This window comes from Topomyia yanbarensis, chromosome 2 (genome assembly GCF_030247195.1).
Source record: "Topomyia yanbarensis strain Yona2022 chromosome 2, ASM3024719v1, whole genome shotgun sequence".
Lineage (NCBI taxonomy): Eukaryota > Metazoa > Arthropoda > Insecta > Diptera > Culicidae > Topomyia > Topomyia yanbarensis.
The window spans coordinates 385572362-385582620 of NC_080671.1; the positions used below are offsets into that span (position 1 = coordinate 385572362).

The 10259-nt window shown below is 33.5% G+C and overlaps 2 non-coding genes across 2 annotated transcripts; both read left to right on the forward strand.

The window, feature by feature from the left end:
* Nucleotides 1–6558: 6558 nt before the first annotated feature.
* Trnat-agu (transfer RNA threonine (anticodon AGU)) lies at nt 6559–6632 on the forward strand. The gene has a single exon. It is a non-coding gene; the product is annotated as a tRNA-Thr (tRNA).
* A 120-nt stretch (nt 6633–6752) lies between these two features.
* Trnas-uga (transfer RNA serine (anticodon UGA)) lies at nt 6753–6834 on the forward strand. The gene has a single exon. It is a non-coding gene; the product is annotated as a tRNA-Ser (tRNA).
* Nucleotides 6835–10259: the final 3425 nt, after the last annotated feature.

A 10259-nucleotide genomic window follows, 5' to 3' on the forward strand; every position in this document is an offset into this window, starting at 1 on the left:
CAAAGGTACCGATAAACTACATTTTTTTCGGTATATTTACATTTGCACAAGCCGTACAGCCCGCTACAGCGACGTATCACTACAGCTCTTGCCAGAACGGTAGCCAAATCGAGTACATTTTCCCGTACAGCAGTTGAATACATTTTTGTTTTGCTGCTGTACTCCGACTGCTCGGTGAGAGTGTGGCGTAGTAAAGTTTGTTCTCTCGCTTTGTACATTTTTCTCTGCATAGTCAAAGGGAGAGGCCCGCACACGAAAGCGTTGATGCCGGCCGTGGCGTAAATGAGCCGCCTTCATTGTCGTCATTTTTGAATAAAAATATTAAAAAGATTGAAAATATTAAAAAAATGTAAAATAAGCAAAGAGAAGCTGTACCGCTCGCGTCTGGTGGCTGTACTGGGGACAGTAGTTTTTGTCATGTTAATGCTTTGCACACAGGCAGCCGTACAGCGCTGGGCGTCCTGCACTAGCGAATGACAGCAGCATCGAGAGAGAAATGAGAATGTAGGCAGAAAAATTACAGCCGCAGAAAAGGTAGGCATTTTGCATCCTTGGTTACAAGTCGCGCGTACAGCGAAGAAGCTTATAGGGAACGTTTTACGTTTTACAACGAAAATAAGGTAAAGCTTGTTAATTTGTTTTGGTATAATGACAGTCGTACAAACTTCCGGTGCTGATGGTTAAATTCTTCAATAATTTAAAACTACGTGAAAATCGGAAACTCAAAATGGCTGCTACAAAATGGCAATTTCTGTATGCCATGAACTTATAGGGAGAGGGGTGGTAAAACAAAGTATGACATGCTGCGACATATGGGGGGAGGGGGAATAAGCTAGAACGTGACGGAACATGTTTCTCCTGAAGAAATTTTTTTTGAAGAATTTGTTACGTAATAGGGGAGGGGGGATAAAGAAATTTGTGACAATTTGTTACTTGGAAGGAGGGGGAAGTGAACTTTGGGCAATTTAAGCGTTACATAATCTATGAACTGTATGGCTTATAAAGTGTAGGCCCGATTCTATCAGCCGCCGATTTTGACAACAGTTTGAACCGATTGCTCTAACACACTCAAAAAATAAACCACTTTGATTTTACGTGAATTTTCACCTAAATGATTATTTTCCGTTTCTAAACATGTATTACGTGATTCCTGTGAACGGCATTTGGCAATCCTATAGAAGCTATCTGATTTACACATCAACTTTATGTGATTCGAAGTTAATCGCTGAAACGCAGTTCATGTGAATTTCCTGTGTGAAAAAAGGCAAAATGGCTGAAATTTTTTTCGAATAACTTATTCTAAATTTATTGAACTTTCTAATGAATTGTTTGTTTTATATTTGCGTGATGTGTGTTGGTTTACATAATTGGAGAAAAATACACGAGCACAACGAATTGGTATATAAATACAAATTAAACTCATCATTTTCATCGTGTATCTGATTTACACGCCATCCCACAAGCTGTTGTACGAAATCTAATATTTGGCACTCACCATTTCGATTGTGATCATATCACGACAATATTGCTGATCCTGCAGTAAAATAACGCTTCTATAAAGTGATTCAAATGTTGGCTGATTATGCTGCTACTGTTCCTGTTTAGCTATTGCTAATTGGAATAAGGTAATTCTTCGTCGATTTGTATTTAACAAAATCTGTAGCTAATTTAAACCTACAGGAAAGTACTCCGAGCGTAAACACTCCTTTCGATTACCCGACGGCTCTTCTACCCGGCTTTTCATAGTTACTGGAAGGGACCATTTCATATCTATGCCAACGAGTATCGTACTGTAATAAATGCTATGGAAATTCGCAGCAGGATCGCGAAGATGGGAGGCCATAAGCGCAATTGTTTCTGTGGGTTCACGAAATTACAGGTTGCACAAATCTCGGGAGCTGGTAGGAAATGTATCGTTTGCGCAATACCTTGATTTGTACCGATACTCTCTGACGTTGCTTCTGCTGGTTATATTCTACAAAGCACTGCTAACATTACGGATCTCTACCTTTTCGGTTTGTGTGTGAAGCCGTTACTCTGAAGCACTTGTATCGAAACACGTATCCATGGATTTATATTGTTATATTTATCTCCAAACAGATTTTTTTATTCGCGTCAGCTTGGAAAAGTGTGCCAACATATTGTGATGCTCGAAATGGCTGATTGTCCAAGCAAAAATGTAAAATGATAGGACAGAAATTAAATTACTACATCCTTACTCTGCATAAGCTTTAAGAAATAACTACTGTAATATCAAATACAACATATTTGTATTTGGTAATATATTAGGAGCTATCTGTATATATTTAGTTTTTATATTTAATAATATGCATTTGAAGTTTAAATAAATCGGAAGAAATTGAAGAATACCGATTTTATTTTATAAATTAATTAAAATGCCTATACATGTACGACTTCAATTGTCACGTTATTCTTCATATAATTGTTACGTTCGATTTCACATAGTTGCTACGTTTAGCTTCATGTAGTCGTTATATTTGGCTTCAAGTAACATTTACGTGAATTGCTGTTATTTATTATATCAAAAACACGTAACTTTCACCTGATGAATCAGCTATTGAAACTGATTTCGATTTACCGGACTATCCGATAGCCTTTATGTGAAAAGTTGGGTGGATGAGATTCATGTATGTTTTCACATACAATCAACGTGATTTCTTTTTTGAGTGCAGACTAACCAAGTCAAATTCAGGCACTGTGAGACCTCCTGAAGAGTAATTTATGCTAAATAATCAGATGAGCATTCAACAGTTTCGGTTTAGTAAATAAATAAATAAAAATTAAAAAAATATGTCCCGAATTTGTCAAAGTCCTTGTTTTTTTCATCCTCAAATTCACCAAGGAGCTGATGTAAACAAGTCTTCACTGTATATAAAATTGGTATTAATTATTTATTTATAATTTTTAAACGTGATTCAGTGAAAAAGTCGATAAAAAACTTAATTCAAATGTTTATTACGCAATCAACTAATCGTCAAAATTTATACCCATTAGGTATAAGCCGTACAAAATTTCATTACCTTTATAAGCTTTAATGGTTTTGATTTCAGTACACTACAAGAAACTGCAGGCTCGTAGTTAATGATGTGATATTGAAAAATGAATTTTGACATCAGTAATACCTGAAAATATGGCGCTCTGTTCGGTTTGGTTTAAAACAGGCCAATTAATTTCCCTAAGAATAAAACCAAAAAAAGATAAAACATCACCGATGGTGAAAAATAAATAAACCTTGAACTTTTTTATCTACCTAGATTAGATTTTTTAGAGTCCAGGATATTTGTCCTGCAGAAACTGCAAGGTACAATTGAAGCGCTCCAAACTCATCTTTGAAACGGAGTTTCGAAAAACTAGTTGCACTGTAATTATTCTTTAAGGAAGGATAACGGCTGTTTAATATTTCAACTCGTTGCGATATATTCACTATAATCCACAGGCGAAGTTGAGAGTGAAAAATCGACGTGTATATGAGACTGTAAAGTACGATTCACACAATACATAAGTATCCCTAAACGGAACAGAACGTCAACGCATTGCCACTGACGTGCTGTACCTGTGCCGAAAGATTAACGGGTCGTTCGGAATACCAAGGGGGTAAAAAATGGGAACGCTTACTTTGACCGGTCATATCTCAGCTGTTACATAATCGATTTTAAATCTGTCTTCACCAATATAAAGGTAGGAAGAATAGAGTTGTCTACCGTAAGTTACAGTAAAAAGAGTATAACAAAGTCAGTGAGAAAAAAATGGGAACGCTTCTTTGACTTGCCATATCTTAGCTGTTTGCTCACCAATTTTAATTTTTTCTTCACCATTGGATAGGTAAATCTTTTATAAAAACAGTGAACAAAGAATGATGGAAAACAAATTTGTGTATCTGAAGTAATTGTAAAAACAGTAATTGAGAGTCAGTACAGACGAAATGAGTTTTTCTGTTCAAACAATCGTATCACGACCGTTTGTCAACCAATTTCAATTTTCCTTACACCAATGCAATCCTTAGAGCTTCTAGACTTGTAATATATGCAATAAATAGTATAGTAATCAAACGAAATTTCTGTACTTCTACGTATTTTTATCGTTCTTGCAACAATTGTAGCCGAAATCAATTACAATCGATTGGTATATATAAAAGTGTAGTCATCACTTTGAATTTGACCTTACTTGCCAACTAAATCAAATTTCCGTACTTCTACGTATTTTGTCTATTTTTTGAGAAAATATAAAAATGTGTTCTTTCAGAAATTGTAGCCACCATTAATTACAATCGATTGGTGTATAAAAAAGTATAAATCATCCCTTAAAATTCGACGTTATTTACCCACTAAATGAAATTTCTGTGCTTATACGTAGTTTTGGCTATTTTTTTTTAGAAAATATGAAAATATGTTCTTTCAGAAATTGTAGCCAAAATCAATTACAATCGATTGATGTATAAATTGCATAGGTGATAGCTTTGAATACTTGAAGTTATTTGTCAACTAAATGAAATTACTGTAGTTCTACGTACTTTTGTCTATTTTTTGAGAAAATATAAAAATTGTTCTTCCAGAAATTGTAACCAAAATCAATTATAATCGATTGGTATATAAAAAGGTATAGGCCATCACTTTGAACTCGACGTTATTTGCCAACTAAATGGAATTTCTGTACTTCTACGTACTTTTGGCTATTTTTGATGAGAAAATATAAAAATGTGTTTTTTCAGAAATTGTAGCCGCCATCATGTAATCGACTGGTGTATTAAAATGTATAGGTCATCGCTTCAAATTTAAAGTTATATGACGAATATTTTAAAATTCTGAACTTCTTCGTATTTACTGAATCGTCCTAACACACTCTATTATTTAGTAACTTACATACAATAATGTGTTTCTCCACGTTCGTGCAATCATTTTAATATAATAATATCCATGTATAATATGTAGAACTATTGAGTAAACAGGTAATTTTCAAACCGTAAATCTAACAAGTCGCAAAGAATTTCAATCAACCGTATGCTACGTACATTGTAAAAATCCTATCTCCTAAAAACTCGAAAAAGTATAGTAATTTTTGAAAATCTACTATTTATTGCATATATTACAAGTCTAGAAGCTCTAAGGATTGCATTGGTGTAAGGAAAATTGAAATTGGTTGACAAACGGTCGTGATACGATTTTTTGAACAGAAAAAGTCATTTCGTCTGTACTGACTTTCAATTACTGTTTTTACAATTACTTCAGATATACAAATTTGATTTCCATCATTCTTTGTTCACTGTTTTTATAAAAGATTTACCTATCCAATGGTGAAGAAAGAATTAAAATTGGTGAGCAAACAGCTAAGATATGGCAAGTCAAAGAAGCGTTCCCATTTTTTTCTTACTGATTTTGTTATACTCTTTTTACTGTAACTTACGGTAGACAACTCTATTCTTCTGTTTTTTAATTTGACGTATTCACAAAAGACATATCTTTCTATTGGTGAAGACAGATTTAAAATCGATTATGTAACGGCTGAGATATGACCGGTCAAAGTAAGCGTTCCCATTTTTTTAGACCCCCTTGGTAGTCCGCGTAACTTTTTACCCCCTTGGTATTCCGAGTGTTAATACGGGATAAGTGTGAGCAGCGATGCCAGATTTACAGACATGTCTGTATTTTACAGACTCTTGATAGCCTCCTACAGACGCAGGCCAGAGATCTACAGACTTTTCAAAGAGTAACAATGTTTAGCAAAATTGCACTAGAATAACTGTATTCGAATACGAGTGATTCCGTCTTAATAGAATCTATTTTCAATCTATTTTCGAAGTAATATTCTAGTGTAACTAGGATTTACACAACTATCTACAGACTTGTACAGACATTTTAATTATTCTTCTACAGACATTTAAAACATGTGGTATCACTGACTACGAGAAGCTTCTTTTGCGTTTCAACTCTGTCGAGATCCAATCGGATGAAAAAATACAAATAGGAACAGGCATCGGGTGGAAAATAATGCATCTTAAACATCTTTCGGTTTGCGTGTATCACATCGAACTACGTTCAATGTTTCTACCTTCTCTGAATGAAAGGTAGATTTGTAAAATACCTATGTCATGGTAAAGTGTAAAATTGTATGCCGCTGCAATTTGATCTCATCTTGACGATCCCGTTAGAGTTAAATGTGCAAAAATCCTGTTTCAAGTTTTATAGTTTTATTGCATGAGCGGTAGAAGTAACGGAGAGTGTTACGCGTGTTTGATAGTATATCACGCACCTTTTGCAATGAACCGCTACTAAAAGGAATAAATATGGTAAAGATTTCAATTAATTTGGTTGCAATAAGTAAATGTAGTATGAAACTTAATAAAAAGTTAACAAATGTCAAGCAACCAAAACATATACGATAATGCTTCTTTAAACCCGTTTATATTAAGCTCTTATCGCATGTATTGTTGAAACAAACGAAACATTTTTTTGATATCTACATGTTGTTACTTCACACGAAGTTCACACAATGATACAGATAAGCCAGACGAAATTTCTTCCCTATAATTCGATTAGCATCGGCGCCGTGGCTTAGTTGGTTAAAGCGCCTGTCTAGTAAACAGGAGATCGTGAGTTCGAATCTCGCCGGAGCCTTATCTGAAGTTATTCAGATAATGATTTTTTTGCCCGAGTGATTAAATTGTGTTTTTTATACATCTTCAAACTAGCATCGATTGGACCTGGAAGTAAATGTGATTACTTTTTTTACCGAAGGCTGAGGTGTCCGAGCGGTTAAGGAGATGGACTTGAAATCCATTGGGTTTAACCCGCGCAGGTTCGAATCCTGTCCTCAGCGAGAAAGTTTTTTAGTTTTTGAAGTTTGATTTCACCAGGGAATGCCTGAATGTGTCGACGAGCCCTTTGGAATACATACATATCACCCGCGTTCTTTTATTTAAAATTTGGATTGTAATCTCCGTATCAAGCGAAGCGTTAGCTGATGGTTCTCTGCTTCGACCTTATGCCTTTCGGCGACCGTCGTTGTATGGTGTAATAGTTATTTGAGTAGTCTTATTAATATTATTAATCCTTTCATGGTCGCAAACTATTTTCTAGGGTATATTGGTTTCAACATCCATTTTTCAAGAAACACGAAAAACCGATTTTATTAAGGTGCTTTGCTCACAATGCTAAAGCAGCACAATTTTGACCTTCCGTCGTCAATATAATCCTGCTAGAATATTTACAATAGTCCAATCGCATGGAAAATGTCCCAATTAATAGGTGTTATCAGTTTCCAATAACATTTGAAGAAAACGAAGATATATTGAAATTTCATTTTTACCCGCTAAGGAGGAGGGGAGTTAGGGTTTCAGCGTGAAAAAGAAACACATTTTTGGGAATTTTTTTGTAACTTTGCGTGAAGCGAATTGATCAAAACTTTTGTACATTATAGTATATCATTTCAATAACATGCTGTAATTTTTCTATGCTAAAAAAATCGACAAACGACTCGGTGACAAAGCTTTTTGTAGAACGGAAAAACATGATTTGCGGTGTTACCTACCATTCCAAAACTACTTAACCGATTTCTTTCAAACTTCACATTTCATGTAAAAAATACCATTCACATTTCATGTAAAAAATATCTAACCCTTACGTTGAGTTTTTGAGATAAATTTGCTTACTCATTTTAAAAAAAAATCTATTTTCTATTCCCGAAAAATTCAGCCATTATATAAGTAAAAACCTCCTTAAGGGACCACTTCAATGGAAAAAAATGCTTGGTCACGGAAAATATTTTAGGAACACTGTTGATTACTTTGATGGTTCTGACAAGACAGACCAAGCAAAAATCTAGCGGTTTATTTGAAAAAGTTACTTTTTACAAATTTGTATACACTGAGAAAAAAGATATGCAGAGTTAGCATATTTCCTGTTTCCGTCTCTTTTATTCTGCTGTAATTTTTATGCATTTTTAGCATGTGCTTTTAGGAAGCATTCAATGACGGGAAGAGCAATTTACAGGTGAAGAGGCAAGATGCTATCGATGACTAAATAAAGTTTCAGTATATTATGTATACTGAACACCCTAGTAAGTCCAGCCGGAAAATGAGCCGGAATTCTCGTTGGTGACCGGTTAGTTTTCAATCTCCAGGGACACAATCGATTCTAATTAGTATTCGTTTTGTTACTGGTGTCGGAATACTTACCAGAACCAGCCATAATGCCGGCGTATTTTCCAGCTGAACTTTACTGGAATGGTTTGCAAAAAAGAGATTACAACCTCTAGAGAGAATGTTGCTAAAGTGGCATTGCAAACACTGGTCGAAACCTCGCCTGTTTGACAATAATTTTTGTGGATACAAAGAAATCAGATATACCGCAGCGAAACAGATTGTTCAACCAGTGAATGCATAGATAAATGGCGTCTTGAGGTAATCTCTATTTGATAACTACGGTGACGCATGATTCTAATTCTGTATTTTGCTACTGCATAGAATTTTTTCACAAAACTAGGCAGAGATGGCGGATGACCTAGGTAGTATAAGTAGTACTACCCACTCGAATATATCTGAGAGAGTAATTACCCACTTTACAACAAATCTAAAATTTGAAATCAGGTGCTACAAACGCACCGCAGGTAATTTTATCAGATTGTTATGCTAGTATGAGTATTGCAGAAATGCGGTATTTTTCTAGTCCCACCACGCTTTTAGCCCAACACCGGCCCTGAAACTATTTCACGCCAAATATCATATGGCCACTCAAATGTTTAGTAAGATCACTGCGGTTGTGTGCCAAATATGTTTAGTTTTATCATACAAATCTAGTTCATAATTTAAAGAAACACTGTTTTGACCAAAAGAGCTGAATATTGAACGATGTTCATGATGTCAAGAGGTTAGTCACGATTTTCGCAATTACTATGTACATTTTCGTTATATTAGTTGATGAGGTTTTTATCTGATTTTTCGGGCATAATAATGTCACTCACGTTTATTTATGAGGACGTTCGTTGTATATTATATGTACAATTTATAATTATTATATACTTATAATTATAATATTCCAAAATTTTGTGAAATTGTCCACGTGCCAATTTCCAGACCTGGTGCAGAGTTGCATGAAAGTGCAAATGATTAGAGATATCTTCTAAATTTCACAAGCATGAAGCATATCATGCACAAAATTGCACATTTCATGAACTATATCATGAAATTGGAAACGTATTTTGATTTTGTGAATTATTTTACGAAGGGATTATCGTGACTAACATACTCGGAATCAGGAATCAGTTTACGAAGCTTGAAGGGATCCATGAATATTAATTCGTGAAACTAAAGCAGTAGTTTTATAACCTCCTCCACAACCACAAAACCTGATCATGATCAAGATGTAATAAATCATTAATCAGTTCACGTCAAACCATGAACAATGTTCTTAAATTTGTGAATAAATTCACTAATCAACACATGGTTTATAAAAAATGTTCATCAACTAGCTCACAGACAGTAAAAACGATTTATCAATGACTAAGCGGAACCCGTGATGCTCATAAAAAATCAAATGTCTCCAAAAATAAAGCAGGCGTTATGGGAAAATGAACACGTTTATAAAACACATGAATTTCCGTTTCTTGTTTCCGAACGTAGAAACACGATTATTTCAGAATTCATGGCACTTTATTTCCGAATTGGGGAACATTTTTGTCGGTATTGCGATACAAATTGGTCGTCCTTACAAGCATTTTTATTTTCATAATAGGCCGATCAGCCACTTCATGAAAACGCTCGAAACCGAAACAGTTTTCATAGACGACGGAGATAACAAAAGGCGAAGCGAATATATATATATATATATATATATATATATATATATATATATATATATATATATATATATATATATATATATATATATATATATATATATATATATATATATATATATATATATATATATATATATATATATATATATATATATATATATATATATATATATATATATATATATATATATATATATATATATATATATATATATATATATATATATATATATATATATATATATATATATATATATATATATATATATATATATATATATATATATATATATATATATATATATATATATATATATATATATATATATATATATGTATATATATATATATATATATATATATTTATATAATATTAATACTAATAAGAATTACTAATATAGACGCAGCCATCCTGAAAACAATATGGTTAAAATAAAATGGAAAAA